A 24,590-nucleotide genomic window follows, 5' to 3' on the forward strand; every position below is an offset into this window, starting at 1 on the left:
ATGTGATTTTTAAAAGCTGAAGACTTATTAGGCGATGTAGATCTTACTCTTCTAAAATGTGTATATACTTTACCCCGAGATCCTGGAGTCTTTGAGATCCTGGAGCCTCCTAGGATCTTGTTAATTCACACAATTATATAAAGTTAAATTATAGTTGATGGTTGACTGGGAGGGTGTCATAACTCGCAGTACAAGGAAAGAGAAAAAGCAACAGCAATAAAAGTAACTCAGGGCCAGGAGCGGTGGCTCACGCCTGTAATCCCAGCACTTTGGGAGGCCAAGGTGGGAGGATCATGAGGTCAGGAGATCGAGACCATCCTGGCTAACACAGTGAAACCCCGTCTCTACTAAATATACAAAAAATTAGCCGGGCATAGTGGCGGGTGCCTGTAGTCCCAGCTACTCGGGAGGCTGAGGCAGGAGAATGGCATGAACCTGGAAGGCGGAGCTTGCAGTGAGCCGAGATTGCGCCACTACACTCCAACCTGGGCGACAGGGCGAGACTCTATCTCAAAAAAAAAATAAATAAATAAAAAATAAATAAATAAATAAATAAAATTAAAAAAAAAGTAACTCGGGAGATTGTTTTTAAAGTAGGAGATCCTGAATTCTGTATTTAAATGCTGATGTGACACAGCCCCTTGGGAGTCCTTGATATGTGTGAGTCCTGTCAGTTGAACTAGGAACCACAACCCAAAGAAAGCATCTAAGTCTTAGCTGTGTGTGATTTGGACAAGAAAGGGCAGAGATGAAAGCTCACTGAGGATTTGCTTTGTGCAGATATGATGTGTGCTGCTCTGGCTCAGGTAATCTCAAGTAATCCTTTGTCATGACCCACTGAGACGGATATTTAACCAAACTTTACAAATGAAAAAACTGATCTTCAAAAATATTAAGTAAAGGGCTTAAGCCAATCAGAGGCTGTGATTTGAGCCCCTGAGCTAAGAACTGAACTCTGGTCTATTTGACTTCAATTCTAGTGCTCCTCCCACTAACAAAAACTGCTTGTCTTTTAAGAGGTCCTAACCGGTAAAAATGACGAAGTCCCTTTCAATTTTAAAACTGTCTGGCACTTTTAATACAGTTTACCTTAGAGATGTGGGTATGTTTGATATCCGTCATGTGTGTACAAAGTTTAAATATCTGTAATAATTAAGCCTCTGTGGAATTTAAGAGCCCAGGAGAGGAATTTCACAGCAACCAACGGGCAAATGTTGAGCAGGTTTCTGCAGAATTTCAGATCTAGCTCTTTAAATCAGGAGTGCCACAGACTGGGGAGCATGCGATTGCCATCAGGGACTCAGGGAACAGCAGATACTGGGCTTGTTATTTTCAACATTTATTCATAATTTATTATAACAATATTTTATGGAAATTTGTCATAAGGTGATGCTTCAAATTTAACTGCAGGAATTCTCAGAAAACACCCACAGAATGCAGTTTATATGATTTATGTCCCCTGTTCAGTGCAGAATTCTTATTCATACATCTATTTAATGAATACTACTATATCCAGGCACTGAACGTGGGTCAGATTGCACAAATAAGCCACATGCTCTATGCCCAATGAATTTCTGATCTATCGGAGAATAGCAACACACAAGCATATACTAGAGTGTGACATATCATAGATGTGTGTGTAGTTTACTGTTGTGGGCATAGAATAAAAAAAGAAATTTTTTTCCAAGGAGGGGGCCGATGAAAAGCCTTACAGATGTAGGGTTTTACAGATGATGCCTCTACACAAGGTTCTGAAGAGTGATTCCGAGTTTGCCATGTGGACAAGTACACTACATCTGGTGATTCCCCATCAGAAGCATTTGATTAACTAATTTCATTAACCTTCCATTCCCCAACGCTGTCAATTCTTTGTTGTCTGGAGCTTTACTTCTACAAAGTTACCATTTTCATATGAAACAAGGAACTTTTCACGAGCGAGCTGTTGTACCTGGCTTTTAAAGTTTGTTTCTGAGGAATTCTTTTGTGTTAGTTAATTAATTATACAGAATATGATCTAGTTCTCTTACAAGCAAGGAAAAAATTCAATATCATCTCAATATAATATTTATCAATAGTTATTTATAACTATGCATCTGCAAGCTGGCCTATTACATAAAAAATAATATGACATAAACCTGACTTGATATGGATATCCAATATTATTTAAAGAAGGAGGGAAATCACACTGATAAAAATCTAAGTGAAGAAGTACTTTGATGAGTAACTCAATCTCAATTTTAGCACAAGTGGCCCCTAAGTGAACTGCAAGATAAGAATCTTACCTTGAACAACCTCAGTGACATAGTCTGAGAATGAAAACCAACCAACAGACTTGAAGAAAACTATTCTTTGGAATGACAGGCCTCTTGAAGGGTTTTAACTGCCCTCTCCAACTTACTGGCTATCTCTGGCCTAGACCAGAGCAAATGCACAAAGGACAAACTATTTACTTTTTACAACCTGACTGTCAGGGTAAGTAATCTAAACAAGGTTTTGTTTTTGTTTTTGTTTTAAATCAAAGTTAGAAAGACCACCTTTATTCCCAAAAGTTCCTGCTATAACAGGTATTCTAAAGAGTTCTGAAGTACTCAGCCTCTCTCTCTCCACCATAAAGTAAATGAAGTTTGGATTCCAGATATTTCAGTATCTATATTCAGCAAGTCATGCAGGGTTTAACACAAATTCTGGGGCTGTGACATGGGTGCACAACTAGGTTTGCTTGGAGGATCAGGAAAAGTTTTACAATTTAGAAGCGTTCGCTAAGATCTCTACGACAAGAAAGCAGACAAGTGCTACAAAATACTACAGGAGTTCTTGAGAAAGTAGAAGGAGAAGCTTGGAAAATTAAGTATAGCTTCAACAGGCAGAAATAGGTGAGGTGTCTTTCCCACATCAGAGGCACCTGGGATCCTTGTAAAAGTGCCAATTCCTGAGCCCCAGTCTCAATGAAACTCTTGGGGTAAAGCGTGAAACTGGCATTTAACAAGTTCCTTTGGTGACTGGGAGGCTCATTAAAGTTTGAAAGTTGCTGAGACTGAGGTAGGAAAATGTTCAGACAGACTTGAGAGGTAGTTGATATTTAGGTACACTCATTTCATTTTACATATAATCGTGAACATGTTTATATGTTAAGAAATATACTTCTAATCCACCTTTTTAAATGGCTGATTAATATTTTATTATATGAATGCACTACCATTTATTCAATCAATTTTCTATTGTTAGGTGTCCAATGATAAGTAATTTTATGTAAATTATAGCATGTTCACTAAATTATGTACAGAATTTATAACATTAAAATATAATGTAGAAAAACAATGCAAAATTATATAATTACAACCATGTAAAACAGACTTTCTTTTAAAAACCTATAGCTTCGTAGCATATAAAGCCTTAAATTAAGTAATGGATGAGGCCAGGTGTGGTGGCTTATGCCTGTAACCCCAGCGCTTTGGGAGGCTGAGGTGGGAGGATCACTTGAGGCCAGGAGTTTAAGACTAGCCTGGGCAACATAGTATGCTGCCATCTCTATAAAAGCTTTAAAAATTAGCTGGGTGTGGTGGCATGTGTCTGTAATCCTAGCTACGCAGTGTAAGATTCTCCCCGGGGCCTGAAAGCTTAAGGAGATGAATAACTCCTCCCTTCTCAGGCCCAGTCCCAAGGCTCAAGGCCACTTGCGACAGCAGCATGTGTCAGCAAGATAGCAGAAGCAGGAAGAGAGCCGGCAGGAAGACACCTACCCTGGACGAAGCCATGTACCCCTGAAGATTGAGAAACAGGCCATCCGGGTACAACATAGCAGTTACGTCAGATTAGGACACTTCCTGTTTACAGGAGACTATAAAACCTCTGCCCTGTCCTCACTTGGGGCTGATGCCATTTTAGGCCTCACCCCGCCTGTACCCAGGTGCTCATTAAAACAGCATGTTGCTCCACACCGCCTTGTGTTGTCTGTTGGCACACTCTCAGGGTTCCAACCAATACAAGAACCTTATGTTCAGGAGGCTGAGGTGCAAGGATCCCTTGATCCCAGGAGTTGGAGGTTACAGTGAATTATGATTGTGCCACTGCACTCCAGCCTGGGACACAGCAAGACCTGTCTCTTAAAAAATTAATAATAATGAATGCATCCCTACAGGATTGAAAATGTCACACTGTCAGGGATAAGAGGCTAAATGATAGGATGATAAAGCCGGGTAATTATTTTCACCTTTCCATCTTTCCAGTTTTTTAAATTAAAAAAAAAAAAAATACCAAACCCTATCATTCATTAAGTGCAGATATTATGTGCCAGGCACTCACCTAAGCACTTAATGTTATCTGATCTTCACAACATCTGTGAGGTGTATGATAGCCACAATGTATAGTTGAGGAAATTTAAGTGGCAGAAACAGGGTTCAAATCCAAGTCTGTCTGATTCCAAAATCTGTACAATTCTGAGGATCTAAGGCTGCCTCAACGTCCCTGAAAGTACTAGACAGGCCAAAGCCAACCCCACTCTGGGGAAAAAGTCCCCAGGCAGTTTTTTTAGCATCATGTTGCTATGGTTTGCTCCTGGAGCAAGACTGGGCTTTCTTCCTGGCTGTGACTGATTACAGAACAAGACAACTGAATCCGAGGCTATCCTACTGGGACATTCCACATTGGGTGTTAATGTCACAACTCCATCAGACTATCTCTATGTGGAGAGTCTCAATGGGACATGCCTAGGGAGAAGCAGAGACCTTGGGTGGCCCAGTCACTGGGACAAAGCTGCAGTGATGTGAAGCACATTCCAGTTTTTCGTGAGGCTTGTGTGTTTGGTCTGATACATAAAGTTCTGGTACACAGAGTAATAGATCAGCTGGTTTCCCAGGCTTGCATGTTTCTCTGTGTATCCTTACAAGTCACCTTTGACCTAAGTCCAAGCTTGAGAGAGTTTCCTCAGTGAACTGAGTTTCAGTTTCTTCCACGTAAGTGGGAAAAACAGCCTTATTGGCAAGGCTGCTGTAAGGCTGCACTGTAGTGTGAGTTCCTTTTATCTTCCCTAACAATGATCCAAAGATCTGACATCAATTTCACGTATGCACATTCCCACTATACCCCACACACAAGAAGTTTATCACACGCAGCACGCAAAGCCCACATTAAATAATGAGTGAATCCACAGAAGAGTTGAAAATCACATATTATTTAGGTCAGTTTAAACACTCAGTCTCCAAAGTTCACACGTCCTCTGTACTTGAAGGAGAGGAAGAGGTACCTGGCTAAGTGGTTTATTACAAACAAAACAAATGGAGGTTAATAAACAAAACAGAGACAAAAGGCATGGGCGAAGTTTCCAGAGTAGCTATGCTTCCATTTTATTATTCACGGCTCAAAGCATTTTACGTATATTCACTCATTTAACCCTAATAGCCACAAGTGGTAGATATAGGGTTATCCTTTCACACACAAGTCAACAGTCTTTGGGAACTTCATAAGGCAGAGGTTCTCAAAGTGTGGTCACGGGACCAAGTGTATGAGTATCACCTGGAAACTGTTAGAACTGCACATCCTTGCGTTCCACCCTGGATGTGCTGAATGAGAAACTCTGGGGTTGGGGAACAGTAATCTGTGTTTGTTTGTTTTTTTTTTTTTTTTGAGGCGGAGTCTTGCTTCGTTGCTTTGTCCCCAGGCTGGAGTGCAGTAGAGCAATCGCGGCTCACTGCAGCCTCCACTTCCTGGATTCAAACGACTCTCATGCCTCAGTCTCCAGAGTAGCTGGGACTACAGATGTGCACCTCCATGGCCAACTAATTTTTGTATTTTTAGTAGAGCTGGGGTTTCGCCATGTCGGCCAGGCTGGTCTCGAACTCCTGACCTCAAGTGATCTGCCCACCTTGGCCTCCCAAAGTGCTGGGATTACAGGCGTGAGCCACTTCACGCGGCTGGAAGTCTATGTTTTAATAAGCTCTCCAGGTGATTCCCAGTCACCTGAAAGCTTAAGAACCACTGTAACAAAGGACAAGACTGGGTAGTCTATCTGTGGAGTTCCTGCTCTGTTCTTAAGCACTATGCTGCACTGCTAATCACCTCAGAGATGGAAAATGGAAAACATCAAAGAAAAAAATCAAAGAAAAACAAAAGAAATGTGAGCATGTAAAGCAAGCTTGCTGTGTACTGGCTTCCGTTGTTGAGGTTATTGTCTGTCTCCCCTCTGGGGAGAACTGGAAATGGAAGGAGGGAGTCGAGGGGCACAATGAGGATGAAGTGATGGCTATTGTTTGCTGCCTTGGTTTTGTTTGATTAGCTGGTACATCCCAAATTGCTCTCCATTTAAGGACTATAGGTGAGCCTTCGTCACTTTGCCCCAGAGCTGTGGAATGTGGAGTAGCTGCACTTCTGGGATGAGGCTGCTAGGTGTTCTCCCTGCACTCAGTTTCAATGCTAGTCAGCAAATAGGCTAAGAAAGTAGGGTAGGTAGGCCGGGCATGGTGGCTCACACCTGTAATCCTAGCACTTTGGGAGGCCGAAGCGGGCGGATCACCTGAGGTTGGGAGTTTGAGACCAGCCTGACTAACATGGCGAAACCGTGACTCTATTAAAAATACAAAATTAGCTAGGCGTGGTGGTACATGCTTATAATCCCAGCTACTCAGGAGGCTGAGGCTGGAGAATCCCTTGAACCCAGGAGGCGGAGGTTGCACCATTGCACTTCAGCCTGGGCAACAAGAGCAAAACTCTGTCTCAAAACAAACAAACAAAAAAACAAACCGAAAACAAAGTAGGGTAGGCATGTTCTCACTCATAAGTGGGAGTTCAACAATGAGAACACATGGACACAGAGAGGGGAACATCACACACCAGGGCCTGTTGGAGGGTTGGGGGCAAGGGGAGGGAGAGCATTAGGACAAATACCTAATGCATGCGGGGCTTAACACCTAGATGACAGGTTGATAAAGTGTAGCAAACCACCATGGCACATGTATACCTACGTAAGAAACCTGCATGTTCTGCACATGTATCCCAGAACTTAAAGTAAAATTAAAAAAAAAAAAAAAACTGACCAAAAAAAAAAGAAAGTAGAGTGGCTAGAGTGGCAAGGGAAGGAAAGACATGGACAAAATCCATTTGCACCATACACACCCTGTCTCTGGGACAGCACCTTTTTTCATGGCAAACCACCTGGCATGCACTACGGTTTCTGTAGTTTCAGGTTTGGGCCAGTCCACATGAACACCCAGTCTGTTTCTGAACTTGCAAAGCTGAGAGCCTGTACAGATGTGACGCCCTCTAGCCTGCCCCAGGTCAGCCACAGGATCCCAATGAAGCTTAACTGTCATATTCTGTGTAGTGGGCTGGGAATTCCTGACTTTGTTTATGGACACGGGAACCTGTCAAGGAAGGGTCTCAGGGAGTCAGGTTTCCCAGGGGTCTTACGCTGCTGTGATAAGAGTAAGTGCTCTATTCTGCTCTGAAGTAATGGAGGGGCTGGGCTATTTCTTCTGCCTAGGTCAATTCTAAAATCTACTTAGAGCCATGAGTTTTGCAATTCAGTTTAATATGGGAGTGCGAGGAACACAGGAGGCTTCCCTGTTCAGGCATCCCAAAATGGAACAAGAAATAGGCAGGCATTTGACTCCAACTTCTGCTGCACTGGAATTTCCCGTTGCACAGATTCTGATGTGGGGTCTAAAATGAGGCCACCTGCTGTGTGAGTATAACCCTGGGCCTTGTTGAGGTTGTGGGACTCAGTGGTCCCCAGGGGTTCTGCGTGGATCTGGGAACCATGTCCCCTGCACTTTTCTCTCTGGCCCACCTCTTTGGGCCCAGCATTCCTGGCTCTTCTAACTGATCGCCTGGACAAGGAAGCTTTACTCAGTGGAGTATGCTAACCCTGCGATGGCACTCTGAGGGTAGGGTGTGGAGTGCTGGTTGTTACCAGGGACTACCTCATGCTCAGCAGTCTTCACAGCTGTCTTGTCCTCCACCCCACCCCTTGGCTGCACCACCACCACCACTGCCACCATATACACCCTCGTCACTCTCTAATCCTGCGTCATCTTTCTTCACAACTTTTTCACTCTTTGAGATTGTATATTTGTTTATCTATATACTGTCTGTCTCACCAAAATGTAACCCACAAGGGCACTGCCTGGTGTGTTCGCCATTTTGTTTAGGTTGCTGGTTTTGTTCACTGCTAACCTAACAGTGCCTGGCACACAGTAGGTTTCAATTAGTATCTACTGTAACATTTCAAAAATTATTGGTGTATCTCCAGGACTGCTTTTTCGTGATAAATATTGGCACATAACATCCAGATTCTTCCCCTGGGCATTCAGGGCCCTCCATCACCTGCCCTCCACCCGAATTTCCCACTACCTGCTAACACAAATGCGCCCACAGGAGGCGGGTTCCTTTCTGCACTCTAGTGCCCTGGGCACAGCCCCACCTTATTTTTGTTGTTTTAGCTTAAAATGGCTTCATTGGATTTTCTGCCTTTTAAAATCCTCTGAGTTCCACAGAATCCTGGTTCTAAGAAGTTTCCCCAGGCTGCTCTGACTCACCTGGGTTTTTCTCTCTTCAGAATATTTCTATAAAGTAGCATCCTAAGATTTGTCACTGTGAAGCATTCTGCCTTGAAGTTAGTTTTCTAAGGGTGTCGCGGCCAGGTGCGGTGGCTCATGCCTGTAATCCCAGCACTTTGGAAGGCTGAGGAGGGCAGATCACTTGTGGTCAGGAGGTTGCAGTGAGCCGAGATCGCGCCGTTGCACTCCAGCCTGGGTGACAGAGCAAGACTCAGTCTCAAAAAAAAAAAAAAAGTTTCATGTGGCCAAGTCTTGATTTCATAAAAATATTGTCATATTTTCCTTTTGCTCCCCTGCTGTGTCTACCAGGTAAATCATGGCCATTCCCCAAGGCCCAGGTCATCTTCTTAGTAAAGACCTCAGTGGTGGGTTGTATTATTGGTTGCCCAACATCTGGTGCCCTGATGAACTCAGGCATATCATGTGACCTGCTCTGGCCAGTGAAATGTGGGCAGAAATGATATATACCACTTCTGGGCAGAGCTTTAAGGGCCAATGCATGATTTGCCATCTCCTTTCCCTCTGACATAAGACAGGCAATGATTGGATAGAGGGTGCTCTGTCAGCTTCGGTCCTAGAGGGAAGGTGACAGGGAGCAGAGTCACAACTGTTCAATAATGGACATATAAGTGACATCTAAATCTTTATTTTTCTGTTATAAGCCATAGCAATTTGTGGGTCTTCTATTTATGCAGTACAGTCCAGTCCTTTTCATATGACACTGCTTCCATAACCAACCCAAACCAAAATGACTTTCCCTCTAGTGAATGTTCATTATACTTACTGCTGATACCTGTGCTTTTTCAGATAGGGGTTCCCAGAACCATAAAATTTTGTGGAGGTGGCCCAGAAGTAAAGAAAGCTTAGAAAATGTGTTTTAGGCCAGACACAGTGGCTCATGCCAGTAATCCCAGCACTTTGGGAGGCCGAGGCAGGTGGACCATTTGAGGTCAGGAGTTCTCTGCAAAAACTACAAAAATTGGCTGGGTGTGGCGGTGTGCCATGAAGACACTCATCTCTATTTCTGACATCACTTTCATGCTTTGACAAAATGAAGTCCAAATGAAAACACGCTGTTGAGTAAACTTTCCTTTGTTTGGGTGATTGATCAAATGTGAACTGGATCCCATGGCTCTAACTGCTTTTCCTTCAATGACTCCCCATGGCACTGAGACGGCACCTGATCCCCTCAGCATGCACACCAGACCTCTTGGGATCTGTCTTCTTCCTGCCTTGAGTTTCCCACCCCAATCCCATACACCAGGCCCTAGCCATTCTTCATTATGTGTAGTTCCCAAAGGAGGTAACTCCCTGCCTTGACACCTTTAATACCTGCTCTTTCTTCTGCACGGATAGTCCTTAGCCCACCCCATCAAAGCGGCCAACCTCCCCTTGCCTTTTCAAGGCTCAGCTAAAAGTCTCCTGCCATCCAACACCTTCCTGATCCTTCTGCTCAGCTCCATCCCCTACCACCCGAAGTTAGATGCTTCCTTTGAACTTTCATAGATAGTACCCCTGCAACCCCTCTTGTATCATTTATTGAAACCAAAGGTTTCCCTGCGAGCAAGGGATTTTGTATCTCTGTGCTTGCAAAATCTAGTGTAGTATCTGGCATATACACAGCAAATGATTGATAAATGTTTGCTGAGTGAATGGATGATTGGATAAATTAACAAACAAACCTGAGGAAGTTTACTTGGAATCCGAGTCACCTCTGGTCCAGGGTTTAGATGAAACTGTTTTCCCGTATTGATGGAAAAGTCCGTGGCTAGTCTATGAGGTGCCATCTTGGGTGGGCTCTGGAAAGAACCCAATTTTCTAGATCAAATCAAGAGTCAATGGACCTTCTTGGAATATTTCCATGCCAGAAAGTGCCAAGATCCAAACCATATGTCTGGTTTCAAGTTAGATTCTTCCAACATTATGGGGAGATAGAGTTGCATTTGCTTACACATTCATCCCCATAGTATTAAAGTTTTGATATTATACCCAAGAAATGTAGATGTTAGGTTCCATTTCATTTCTTCCTGAATAGGTGAATGGGAAGGTTGGGGAATTTCAGTTCCTAAATTAGGGACAGTTACTTTTTTAATTGAAAAAAAAAAACAAAAAACAGAGGAAAAATCTGAAGCTGCATTGGGTTGCAATAAATTCTTTTTTTTTCTTCAAGACAGTCAAGACTCCCAGAGAAACAGAACAGCTTGTCTCATTAATCACTAACCATCAACAAAAAACAGGAAGACGGTAGGAAATTCCTCTGCCTTTCTCCTCTTGCAACCCCACCTTCTCTATTCCTCCCACTCCATTCCCAGGTCAGAGGCTCATAAACCTGTCCTGCTTCCTCTAAACATTAAAATTTTTAACCTATAAATTATAAGACATTTTTAAGAATGGAGTTTAAAAACTGGACATAATTATCATGCCTCAATCATTATAATTCTTCCATGTTCCCCTCTAGGGTTTTTTTTTTTTTCTCCTTCATATAGCTACAGGGAACTTGTTTTTAAATCCCCAAAGTGAAAACCTCTAGGGACCTCATACTATAAAAAGCTGAGAACTTCCCTTTTTGGTCCCTTGGGGAAGAGGTCAAACATAATCAGATCATCTTTTTGAAGGGCAATTCAGCTGTAATAAGAGTGAGATCGAGCATTATCTTAAAGTACAAATGAATACTTAAAGAGATTTCTTGGCTAAGGTGGGCAGATCACGAGGTCAGGAGTTCGAGAGCAGCCTGGCCAATATGGTGAAACCTCGTCTCTACTAAAGATACAAAAAATTAGCTGGGCATGGTGGTGTGTGCCTGTAATCCCAGCTACTCAGGAGGCTGGGGCAGGAGAATCGCTTGAACCCCGAGGCAGAGGTTGCAGTGAGTGGAGATTGTGCCATTGCACTCCAGCCTGGGCGACAGGGCGAGACTCCGTTTCAAAAAAAAAACAAAAAAAAAGGCACAATCATTACAACTAGCACTATACAGTTATTGTCCATTTGAGGTTTCTCTTTTTACAGTATGTCATGGACATTCTGGTTCAGCGTTGAGGTTTGGTTTCTTCCTGCCCTACTGGTCTCACTCTGTCAGCCAGGCAGGAATGCAGTGGTGAAATCATGGCTCACTATAGCCTTGACCTCCCAGGGATCAAGTCAGCCACCTTAGCCTCCTGAGTAGCTGGGACTACAAGCATGGACCACTACGCCTGGCTAATTTGTATATTTTTTTTGTAGAGATGGGGTTTTGTCATGCTGTCTAGGCTGGTGTTGAAATCCTGAGCTCAAGCAATCCACCCACCTCAGCCTCCCAATATGTTAGGATTATGGGCATGAGCCACTGTGCCTGGCCTGGTGTTTTTATTTGTTATGAGTGCCTGCAGGTGTCACAGAGCTGTAATTTAAGAAGAGGTTAATTCAGATCCCTTTTGACCCCAGAAAAGGCAGTTTGTTGGAGGTCTGCACAGCCCTATTGTCTATTTATTGCTACCATAAGAACTCATCCTTTAGTGGCAAGGAATAATGGCAATTAATTTACTAGTTTCCCCATAAGCTACTGTGGAGAAGAAAGGCTTTTCTTTCAGTCATCCTACTTCCTCAGTTTTACCCTAAAAAGCTCTCATTCTAAAGTGAAGCAAGTGAGAGTCCAGAGTGAAGGATGCTCAGCTCCCAATAGCAGGAGAGGCCTTGAAGTTACCAAAATTAGGTTCCCTAACCGGGACATTTGGTGGATTAACAAAGGTGGACTACTTCTCACTAGTATCACTGTTTTGAGATTTAAATCTCAAAAATAGATCAGTAGTTTAGTAAAGACATCAAAACCAGCATTTGAGCAGCACATCGTCTGCCTGAACACAGCATGTGAGATGAGATGATATACAGTATCCTCTTCAGGGCATCTGACATAACGATGAAATGTGCAGGTTCCAGAATCAAAGTGTCAGGGCTAAAACCCAGCTCTGTCACTTACTAGCCATGTGGTATTGGGCAAATTGCTTAATCCCTCTAAATGAATCAGTTTCCTCATCCATATTATGGGATTAACGGTACTTACCCTCATGGGGTTGTTGTGCTATCTCATTTAATTCTTACATGCTTTAAAAATAGTGCCAGAAACATTGTAAGCACGTGTTTGTTTGAGGCCTCAGGTGTACAAATTGGCTGATGACAAACTACTGGCCCTAGCAGATGATGTAGCATCAGACCAATTAAAGAGAAATTTTCAATATAAACAGTGTACATAACACAGGGATAGACTGCCAACTTGTTATGCCAAGAGACAGCAGAAATGTATGTGCCAGAAGATCTGCACATCAGGTCAAATAGACCAACACTCATTGAAGTTAACAAGAAAACTGGAGTGTGGATTCAGAAAGTGGAAGGGGCTATTTTGAGAGAACATGTCCTTCAAAACGTATTAGCACAAAAACTGTCACAAACATTCACACCACCAAGCATCAGGCAAATTACCTTTTCAACTCCAAGGACTGAATCTCATTCAGAATTCCCAGGCCCTAACAGCAGAGAACAGTGCTGAACTGGGAAGCCGCATGTTGCCATGAGGGCAGGGCAGAAAGCCAAGTCACCTCTGTTAACTGTGTTGAATCATTAACCATAAACACATCTTTCACAACATTTTCTTACATGGCCTGTTCCCAAAATTATTGAGGACATCGCGTAGGTTTTGACTATCTCAATGTTAATGAGACTGGAAAGCATGATAAGAATTTCCAGTCTGGTGCTGTCATGGAGAGACTCCAACTCATCACTGTAAGAGGGCAAGCCAAGAGCTTGTAGACAAGGAAATGGTTCATTAGGAATCAACCAATGACATAAAATTGGTTCAAATGAATCGGTCAATGCCAAAAAAAGGCAGGGGAACTGTCCTAGATTGTGAGACTGTAGACGATGGGTGAGCCTTGCTTGATTTGATTCTGGGAACTACTGGAGAACTTTAAAAATGCAGCATGTTGTTGGATATTACTGAGTTATTATTATTTTTAGTTTAATAATGATGTGTCATGATCAAGCAGGAAGAAGTCATGCTTAGGAGACGCATATTGGTGTTTTTTGGGATGATGTGACATGCCATGTATCACTTCTAATGGTTCAGTAAAATCAACAGATGGAGCTCATGAGAGAGATAAAGCAAATGTGGCAAAATATTAACAACTGGTGGATGTATATGAAAAATGTGTGACTGCTTATTTTACTATTTTTGTATTTTTTTCTATAGGACTGAAAATTTTCTAAATAAAAAGCTGGAGGGATCAAGAGAATGAAAAGGTAAGCCACAGACTTGGAGAAAATGTTTGCAAAAGACATGTCTGATGAAAGAGTTATCCAAAATACAGAAAAACTCTGAAAACCCAACAATAAGAAAATAAACAACCCAATTAAAAAATGGACAAAAGATGGAAACAGCAGGCATTTCACCAAAGAAGATAAACAGAGGGCAAATAAGCATATGAAAAGATGTCATCATATGTCACATCATATGTCATCAGGGAAAGGCAAATTAAAACAACAATGAGATATCAATGCATTCCTATTAGAATGGCAAAAATTCAGAACACTGACAACACCAAATACTGGCAAGGATGTGGAGCAACAGGAACTCTCATTCACTGCTGGTGGGAATGCAAAATGGCCAATTTGGAAAGCAGTTTGCAAGTGTCTTACAAAGTAAACCTACTCTTACCATATGATCCAGCAAACAAGCTCCTTGTTATTTAACAAAATAAACTGAAAACTTATGTCCATATAAAAACTATAGAGCTATTTACATTTTTATTTATCATTGCCAAAACTTGAAAGGAATCAAGAGGTCCTTCAGTAGGTGAGGGGATAAATAAACTGTGGTACACTCGGACAATGGAATATGAGTCAGTGTTGAAAAGAAATGATCTATCAAGCCATGAAGATACATGGAGGAAACTTAAATGCATATTACTAAGTGAAAGAAGCCAATCTGAAAAGGCTATACTATATGAGTCCAAGCACGTGACATTTTGGAACAGGCGAAATTATGGAGACAATAAAAAGATCGGTGGTTGCCAAAGGCTATTGAGGAGGGAGGGATGAAAAGATGGCACATAGGGTATTTAGGGCAGTGAAACTCCTCTATATGATACTACAATGGTAGATACATGTCATTATACATTTGTCCAAACCCCTACTTCAGTGAGGTTTATTAGTTGTAACAAATGTACCACTCTGGTGGGGGATATTGATCATGGGAGAGGCTATGCACGTGTGGGGATAGGGACAAGGAGTATGTGGGAAATCTCTGTACCTTCCTCTCAATTTTGCTTTAGATAATTTTGCTTTTGGGTATTGGTTCTTGGGTTTTAAGTGAATATTTATATTTGTATTGACTTTGCCACATTAGGTACAGCAAATTTGCTCTAAAACTGCTCTAAGAAAATAAAATCTTAAAAAAAAGCTGGTGATGAGGGAAAGGTTTGAAAAAGGTAAAGGTAAGAAACTATGCCCCCATGCACTGGCTCCCGCGGCTTGTAAGGGTCGGATTTAGGAGCCAGAGAGGTCAGGTTGTTCACCTGAAAGGTGAAGCCACCTGGAGGGAGAATGGAAGCCCCAAGGTGAGGAATTCACAGGCTGCTTCTCTCTGATGAAAACACAGAGCTATACTAACCATATTAGAAAGGGGTTAAGAAATTAGTATGTAAACTCTCCAAAACCTGTTCAAGCACATTAGCTTTATTAAACCTCTCTATTTGGAAAAAAAATCATTTGAAAATTTTTATTACAACTAGCAAAAGTTATAAAAATAGTTTAAAATCATACAATTTATGGGATCATTGAGACTTCTGGTCACTCAGTCATTAATCTAGCAAAGGCCAAGTGATTAACATAAGAATAAGCAGTCAGTAAAGTTTGGGTGTTGGGCAAGTTTAATCATAACCTCCATGTCTTCCTCAGGATTGGACTTTGGATGGAGTGAAGAGGAAGGAATATAAATGTTCGGACTTACTCAGTCTCAGTTAGATCACCACTCCCCTTCGGTCTCTGGGTAGAACAGAGCAAGTAGCAGAAGTATTACAGGAGAAGAAGGGGAAAGAGGAGAGGGAAGGGGAGAGGGGAGGGGACGGCACAAGGGCTGGGAAGGAGAGTATCAGAAAGAGGCACCTGTGTGTCACCCAGCCTGGGAATGCCAACTGAGGAGCTCTACTTTACTTAATATGCATCAATGCAGGACCAAACCTTTGTTGCTTTAAGAATCCTTTCAATTTATCCTTTAACAAAATCATAACACATACTTGATAAATGAGAAGCTACACGACAATCAGTCAACCTCTTTCCAAGGAGAGGTAAATATGAGATTTGTTTACCTTTTTGTTTCTATTCATTTTTAAGATAGCCAAGAAGAATATGAGCATACTATCATTCTATATAATTTAAACCATGAGTGGGTACTAATTAATTTCTGTAGCAAGGTACCATGTGAAATTTGCTGTACCTGCTGTTGCAAAGTCAATACAAATATAAATATTTTACTTTAAAAAACTCCCAAGAACTAGTACCCAAGTATTCCACACACTGAAATACCATGCCTCAAGAAATTATCAACAGATTTCTTTAGCTTATCAAAGCACTTGGCAATGATGCTCTCAGCAGACCCATTAACAATGATCACTAATTGAGGGGCATAATAAGGGGATCTGCTTTAGAAATCTCTATTGGTTTTGGACTTTTCCAGTGTTTCACTGAGATTTGGGGTATTAGGATAGCAGAGGGGTGGCATATTTAAGTGATGTCATAATCACGGAATCAGAGGAAAAACTCAAAGATTTCAGGAAATCATACCTGCTTAAAATACTGATATTTTACATAATTTCCAAAGTGCTTTATCATTTAATCCTCAACAGAAACACCATGAGATAAGTTAGGCAGGTATTATTATCCTCATTTTACAAATGACGAGATGGGCTCAGACAGCCTGGGCTTTGAACTGTGTTTTTGTTTGTTTTACTCTAAAGTTAATGTTTCTCCAAAGTAAAACAGACCTTCTTCTATTACTACCTAAGAGGCAATTGATGTTTACCTTTTTTAGAATAAAGAACTTGAGACATCTCACTCCCAAAATAAAGTAAGAGCTTCATCTCCCATGTCCCTCTCCCCACCCTACAAAAGTGACAAAAAGTCACAATTAACAAGTTGCTTCTCCAGTAGATGAGCATTATTTAGACTCATCGATGAGAAGATGCTTTCTGGAAGTTGTAAGTTTATTTTCTTTTGTGTCTATAAGAGCTTTGAGACATTAACTGCCTACAATGTTATTGTTAACAAACGTTGTTAACAAAGTCAATGTTACCTGCAAGTAGGCCTACATGCTCACAAAGAAACTTGAACCTATTTTGGGAGTTGCTAAATTTCTCAAGCTGTGCATTTGCAGTTGGCTGATCACATCTTTTTTTTCCTGAGCTGAAGACAGTAGCTTTAATAAAGCCATCTTTCTCTTTTTTTCCCCCTTTGGAACTACTGAAGTCTCAGTCAATAATGCCCTCTCATATTGTATAATTAACTTGCATCTCAGATCAGCCCCTACCTTATGATGTAAGTTGAGAAATGCCCATTTCAGAAGCAGCATGAGGAAATGAAGCTGTTAATAAGCCATTTGAGTTTACCCATTCATTAAAGCACATCTTATCTTGATCTTAGTTTGTATATTTTAAATTAATAATTTATGCTCTGCCAGTTTCACAAAGGACATGAGGCACATTGCTCACTGGCAAACTATTCTCAAGAAAGAGTGGGCCAGGTGCCATATTCAGAGGCCTAGAACTGATTTCATGCACATAAATATACAAGCCAGGCCTCCCACCCTCTGTCTCTCCTTCCCTCCATCCATCTCTCCGTCCCTTTGTCCTTCCCTCCCTCCCTTTCTCTCATTCTTTCTTTCTTTTGACTGGGTCTTGCTCTGTTGCCCAGGCTGGAATGCAGTGGTGTGAACATGGCTCACTGCAGCCTGGAACCCCTGGACTCAGGTGATCCTCCCGCCTTGCCCTCCCATGTAGCTGGGGCCACAGGCATGCGCCACTATACCTGGCTAATGTTTTGTAGAGACAGGGTCTCACTTTGTTGCCCAGGCTGGTCCTAAACTCCTGGTTTCAAGTGATCCCACCGCCTTGGCCCCTCAAAGCACTGGGATTACAGGTGTGAACCACCATGCTTGGCAAGTCAGGTCTCTTGAAAGGAATCTACTTTTCCATAGGCTGTGACACAGAAACCTTGGTAGAAAGTCCAAACAATTATAAGAAGCCATTCCAGAGACACTCTTGACTATAACAGATACCATCTCATAATGGATTGATGTATCCTTAGCTCATCTCAAGTCTGCTGAGACAATCACAACTCTGTGCCCATCATTTGCAGTACATGGTGGCCAGCTTTGTCCTTTCTGACAATGTGCATCTATTTACCTCAATTGATTGAGATTAAGAAATTGGTAGACACGGACCTTACTCAAGTTACTTAATTTTACCACAGAGTCAAATGGTTGGGCTTCAGGATGAGGCAGATTCTTAGGGGAAGATGGCAACAAGATTGGCCAAGGTTTTCACATTGCTCAATACATAAGCAATGCTGAGCAACAGAATTGCTAATATCTTCAGACATGCCCCAACCACCATTCAGAATTAGATGAGCTCTTGAAGACCAGCCATAAGGGTACTGTTCAAGCCACTCTCTCCATTTAACACACAGAGAGGTGGGCACAAGATCACACAACAGAGACCCAGTGAGAAAGCAGAAGGCAGTCTGAACCACAGCCTGGCATGTGGGTGGAAGGGGAAGAAGAGAGAGGGGAGGATGCTCATAGTGATTCAGTCATACGTGAATGACTCCTGTCTAATGAACATAAACCTAAGTAGAATAGAGCCAGGCCTGGCATTTTTAAGCTGTGCATTAAAATACAGAAAAGTGGTTTTTTCTGGGGGGATGGAGTTTCATTCTTGTCGCTCACGCTGGAGTGCAATGGTGTGATCTTGGCTCACTGCAACCTCTGCCTCCTGGGTTCATGCTATTCTCCTGCCTCAGTCTTCTGAGTAGCTAGAATTATAGGCACACACCACCACGCCTGGCTAATTTTTGTATTTTTAGTAGAGATGGGGGTTTCACCATGTTGGCCAGGCTGTTCTCGAACTCCTGACCTCAGGTGATCCACCCGCCTCAGCCTCCCAAAGTGCTGGGATTACAGGCGTGAACTACCACACCCGGCCAAAATACAGAAACATTTTAAAACATCTCTCACGATATGCATGAGAAGGATTCAGAGAAATCTTTTTTCTCTCTCTCTCTCTCTCTTTTTTTTTAAACAGAGTCTCACTCTGTCACCCATACTACAGTGCAGTGGTGTGATCTCAGCTCACCACTGCCTCCACCTCCTGGGCTCAAAGAATCCTCCCACATCAGCCCCCTGAGTAGCTGGGACTACAGGCACACACCACCATACCCAGCTAATTTTTGTGCGTTTTGTAAAGACAGGGTCTCGCTATGTTGCCCAGGCTGGTCTTGAACTCCTGGGCTCAAGTGATTCACTCACCTCACCCTCCCAAAATGCTAGGATTCCAAGCATGAGCCACTGTACCTGGCCAACAGAAATCTTGTTGTAGGTATTTTATATAGTGTTTTTACATTTTTGTGCATTAAAGAAAATCGTGGATACATGTGAGATATAGCCTTGTTTCTTGGTGAGTAGGTCTACACAAACCTACCCACAAAGGCAGAGGGAACTAAGAGGCTTAAGAAAGAGGCTGATAAATCCAGTTCTTCAGAAAAAAACATTTAATAGGGACTTACAAATAGAAGTGATGTCTTGGGCTGCTCCAGAAAGTGAGTCCCTGTGTCCACTCACCAGAAATGATCCTTTATATGGCAAGTGTTTAGAGTAAAGACAGCTGGTCACGTCTCAGATCCCCCTGGGGAACACTGGTGACCACTGGGGAAGTCAGATAAGCATGTTTATGAGGGGTTATCTGTGCTACAGGCATTGTTTCTTGGCCTTGCTGCAGGAACACCTTGGCATGCAGGACTCAAGCATCGGTCATCGTGGTGGTTTCGCTTCAAGATGGTGTTACCCTTGCAGTGCACCAGGCTGTTTTCCTACCAACCCAATGTGTGAGCCTGGTCATTCTCAAGTCATTCTTTTGCTCTACTTATAGAGTCCTATTGATGCCCAGTATTAAGCACATCAACAGCAGACCAGGTCTGCAGCTTTGCTATGTTCTTACAGGTATATCTTCAGATGACCTGCAGCAGAATTACCTGAGGTATTTGTAAAAAACTGCAAACTCCTGAGCCCCATCCAGAATGGGAATCTTGAGGCGTGAGTTCAGGAGTCTGCATTTTTCACAAATACCTCAGCTGACTCTAATTCATGCCATTAAGAAAAAACTCTTTAGTGAAATAACAATATACATAGAATACTGTACATTGAATCCAGTACGATGAATACATGGAATACAATATGCAGAGAAAGCTATATGCTGAAGAGCTCACTGTGGATTTTTTTTTTTTTTTTTTTTTTGAGATGAAGTCTCACTCTGTCACCCAGGCTGGAGTGCAGTGGCATGATCTTGGTTCACTGTAGCCTCTGCCTCCTGGGTTCAAGTGATTCTCAAGCCTCAGCCTCCCGAGTAGCTGGGATTACAGGTATCTGCCATCACACCTGGCTAATTGTTTTGTATTTTTAGTAGAGACGGGGTTTCACCAAGCTGGTCTTGAACTCCTGACTTCAAATGATCTGCCCGCCTCAGCCTCCCAAAGTGCTGGGATTACAGGCGGCACTGTGGATTTTCATAAACTAAACACACACTTGTGTAGACAGCAGCCTCGAAGCACCCTTGTGCCTATTTCCAGGCACTGCCCCCCATGGTGGATCCATGCATACTGTTGTATAAATGTAAATCATTCATTCTCAGGACTGCATAGTATTCCGTCAGGGAATGTGAACCAAATTAAGAACACTGCCTTCCAGAATTAAGCCTAAACAGACCTAATCCCTGCATGAACACACCACATCTTATACCTGAAGGCACCCTTCTCCATTTTTGACTCCATGGCTAACGTTTGCCAGGAACTATAGAGCTCACACTGTGACTCAGGTCAGAGGGCTGGGTGAGTGTGCTGCTTGCACCAGAGCAGTGGCTCTGTTGTTCGACTTTAAAGAGGCTCCTTCTAGCATGGTCTGATAACCAGTGAGGTGTCGTATCTTTTCCTGACATAGGTTTTTCAACCTTGCCTCATGAAGGCTCCTCAGAGTGTAATTCTTTCCTGAACACTGCAGTTGCTGAAATAACCAATTTGGAGGCAACATTATTAGGGTGATTCTGCGAACATTATTAGGGTGATTCAAGCTAGACAACTTGAGTCCAAATCCCAATGCTGCCAGTGCTTGTGGGACTATGGGCAACTTATTTAACTCTCTGGAGCCTCAGTTTCCTCATGTGTAAAAGGAGGCTTATAATAGTACCTCATAGGGTTGTCACAAGCAGTGAAGGACCACTTAGAACAACATGCATAGTAAACAAACGTATGTGTTTGATAGATGCACTGGAACTTCTGAACTCATGAGTGCAGCACAGACACTAAGGGGTCATATGGTTTTAATGCCAAGGGAAGAAAAGTAGTGCAGTGATTTGGGGTAGGTTAGCCCAGCGGCTCCCACTCCACCTGCCTTTAAAGAATCATCTACAGAAGGCTCGTACATTTGTAGCCATATTTCTGCCACACAACATTCTCTTTCCAGAATCTAAAAAGTGTTAATTAACATGCCTACACACAGTCATCCACTTTTGCTAACCTTTGCTAGCCAGAATGAAAATACATCATTAATCCAGGGCTGGGAGGTTATTTATTTATTTATTTATTTTTGAGATGGAGTCTCACTCTGTTGCCCAAGCTGGAGTGCAGTGGCACCATCTGGGCTCACTGCAACCTCCGCCTCCCGGATATAAGTGATTCTCCTGCTTCAGCTTCCCAAGTAGCTGGGATTACAGGCTCCTGCCACTACGCCGGACTAATTTCTGTATTTTCAGTAGAGACGAGGTTTCACCATGTTGGCCAGGCTGGTCATCAACTCCTGACAGGTGATTCGCCTGCCTTGGCCTCTCAAAGTACTGGGAATACAGGAGTAAGCCACTGCACCAGCCTGGGTTATTATTATTTTTTTTTTTTTGAGACGGAGTCTCGCTCTGTCACCCAGGCTGGAGTGCAGTGGCGCAATCTCGGCTCACTGCAAGCTCCGCCTCCCGGGTTCACGCCATTCTCCTGCCTCAGCCTCTCCGAGTAGCTGGGACTACAGGCGCCCGCCACCACGCCCGGCTAATTTTTTGTATTTTTAGTAGAGACGGGGTTTCACCACGGTCTCGATCTCCTGACCTCGTGATCCGCCCGCCTCGGCCTCCCAAAGTGCTGGGATTACAAGCGTGAGCCACCGTGCCCGGCCCAGCCTGGGTTATTTTTAAATGGGCTATTATCTCAAACTCATTTTTGTACCAGATGGGGGATTAAAAATTCTACTACAAGTAGAAACACTGAAGAATCCCTTCTCTGATTCATTCCGGCTTGTCTTCTAGTTCTTGCAAAGCTGTGACATTTCATGTATTTTATGTATTTCCTAAGGTGCTGTAGGTACCAGGATACAAGGCCAGCCCGGGGCTACTCTTTCTGCTGTGTCTCTACCTACAGTCATTATGACCTGAATCCACTCCACAGAACACAGCTTTTTTTTTTTTTTTTCTCATCACTTTCTCTTTTCTCTGGAGGTATCTGCTAAAATTGCAAACTCTTGGACCCATCCAGAATAGACATTCACTTTCTGAGTGTCTCTTCAAACTCCTCATGGCTCTTTCTGCTTACCAAAGTCATATATACTTTTTAAAAATTTGAGCGCTCAAAAATATATACTGTCAGACATGAAATCTATCTACATACCACTCTATTCCCCAAAATAGATTCCAGATGGAGTTAGGTGCTAAATGTAAAAACTAAAACCATAAAAATATTGAAAACGGTATAGAATATATTTACGACCTTGGGGGAAAGAGGGCCTTTTTAAGTGAGGCATGGAACATAAAAGCATAAAGAAAAGGACTGACGAATATGACCTCATAAAAATTAAAAACTTCTGTAAGGCCAAAGATACTGAAAATGGAGCTTAAAAGACAAGCCACAGAAGAGGTGAAAATATTTGCCACACACATAACAAAGCATGAATAAATAGAAAAACAGGCAAATGGCATGAGGAAATAGAAATGACCAATAGAGTTGAACAGAAGTTCCACAGGGGCAGGGGTTTGTGTTTGTTCATCTGGGGCAGTACCTCAATGTTTATCTAATGATGAATTAATGTGAAAACATGTTCATTCTGATTTTCAATCATGTAAATGCTACTAATTATTAATTAGAGATAGGTTCTCACTCTGTCACCCAGGCTAGAGTACAGTGGTGGGACCATGGCCCTGGGTTCAAGCAATCATCCAGCCTCGGTGTCCTGGGTAGCTGGAATGACAGGAATGCACCATCATGCCTGGCTAGTTTTTAAAAAATTTTCGGTAGAGATGGGGTCTTGCTATGTTGCCCAGGCTAGTCTTGAACTCCCAGACCTGGCCTCAAACAATCCTCCCATCTTGACCTCCTAAGTCGCTGGAACTGTAGGTGTGTACCACCATGCTCAGTGAAAATGCAACTTAAAATGGAGATTTTTTTTCACCCATTAGAATGGAAAAAAATTAGTGTTGGTTAGGATGTGGGGAAATACACATACTCATGTGGGGCTGGGAGTGTAAATAATACATCCTCTTGTAGGGTAATCTGTCAGTATCCATCAAGCACAAAAATGCATGTACTTTTTATGCACACATATGTTTATTGCAGCACTATTCACAATAGCAAAGACTTGGAACCAACCCAAATGTCCATCAATGATAGACTGGATTAAGAAAATGTGGCACATATACACCATGGAATACTATTCAGACATAAAAAAGGATGAGTTCATGTCCTTTGCAGGGACATGGATGAAGCTGGAAACCATCATTCTCAGCAAACTATCAGAAGATCAGAAAACCAAACACTGCATGTTCTCACTCATAAGTAGGAGTTGAACAATGAGAACACATGGACACAGGGAGGGAAACATCACACAATGGGGCCTGTCGGGGGGTGGGAGGGCTACAGGAGGGATAACATTAGGAGAAATACCTAATGTAGGTGACGGGTTGATGGGTGTAGCAAACCACCATGGCACATGTATACCTATGTAACAAACCTGCCCGTTCTACACATGTAACCCAGAACTTAAAGTATAATAATAATAATAATGAAGAAGAAGAAGAAGAAGAGGAAGAAGAGGAGGAAGAAGAGCATCATGAATGAAAGAAAGAAACTTGGGGAAAAAAATGCATGTACTTTTTGATTTAGCAGTGCCTACCTTGGGAAATTATGGAGCTAATGTGCTTGTTTAACGGTATCTATTGCAGCATTCTTCGAAATATCTAAAAGTTATAAATGACCTAAAGACTCATCAATATGCAAATGACTAAATAAACTAAGATAAAATTATACCACAGAATAGTTTGAAACAGTTAAAAAAATGAGGTATCTCTATATGTACTAACCTCTAACACACGTAAGTGAAAAAGCCAAGTTGCATAATGACATTTACAAGAGTGTTACTCATAAGACAAAACTGTGGACGTGTGCATACAGCATATAGAAATGCACATCAACTGTTTTTTACTTCACAAAATATTCTGGACATCTTCCCATGTCAAAACATACAAATCTACCTAATTCTTTAATAAAGGTTGTAAAATACTCCTTTGACTGGGTTTGGCATAATCTGACCAATTCTCTATGGAAGAATGTATGGGTTTTAAAAAATATCTTTATTGAGACATTACTTGCATACTATACAATCCACTCAGTTTAAGTATACAAGTCACTAGTTTCTTAAACTATTTTTTTAAAATATGGCAAAACACATATAACAAAATTTGTTATTTAACCATTCTAAGTGTACAACTCAGTGGCACT

The 24,590-nt window shown here is 42.2% G+C and overlaps 1 protein-coding gene across 2 annotated transcripts in view; it reads right to left on the reverse strand.

Moving 5' to 3' along the window:
* The window catches only part of CPM (carboxypeptidase M), a 78,375-nt gene that overhangs the window by 33,310 nt on the left and 20,475 nt on the right, over positions 1-24,590 (reverse strand). The gene's annotated exons all lie outside the window — the stretch shown is intronic.

This window comes from Hylobates moloch, unplaced genomic scaffold (assembly GCF_009828535.3).
Source record: "Hylobates moloch isolate HMO894 unplaced genomic scaffold, HMol_V3 SCAFFOLD_12, whole genome shotgun sequence".
Lineage (NCBI taxonomy): Eukaryota > Metazoa > Chordata > Mammalia > Primates > Hylobatidae > Hylobates > Hylobates moloch.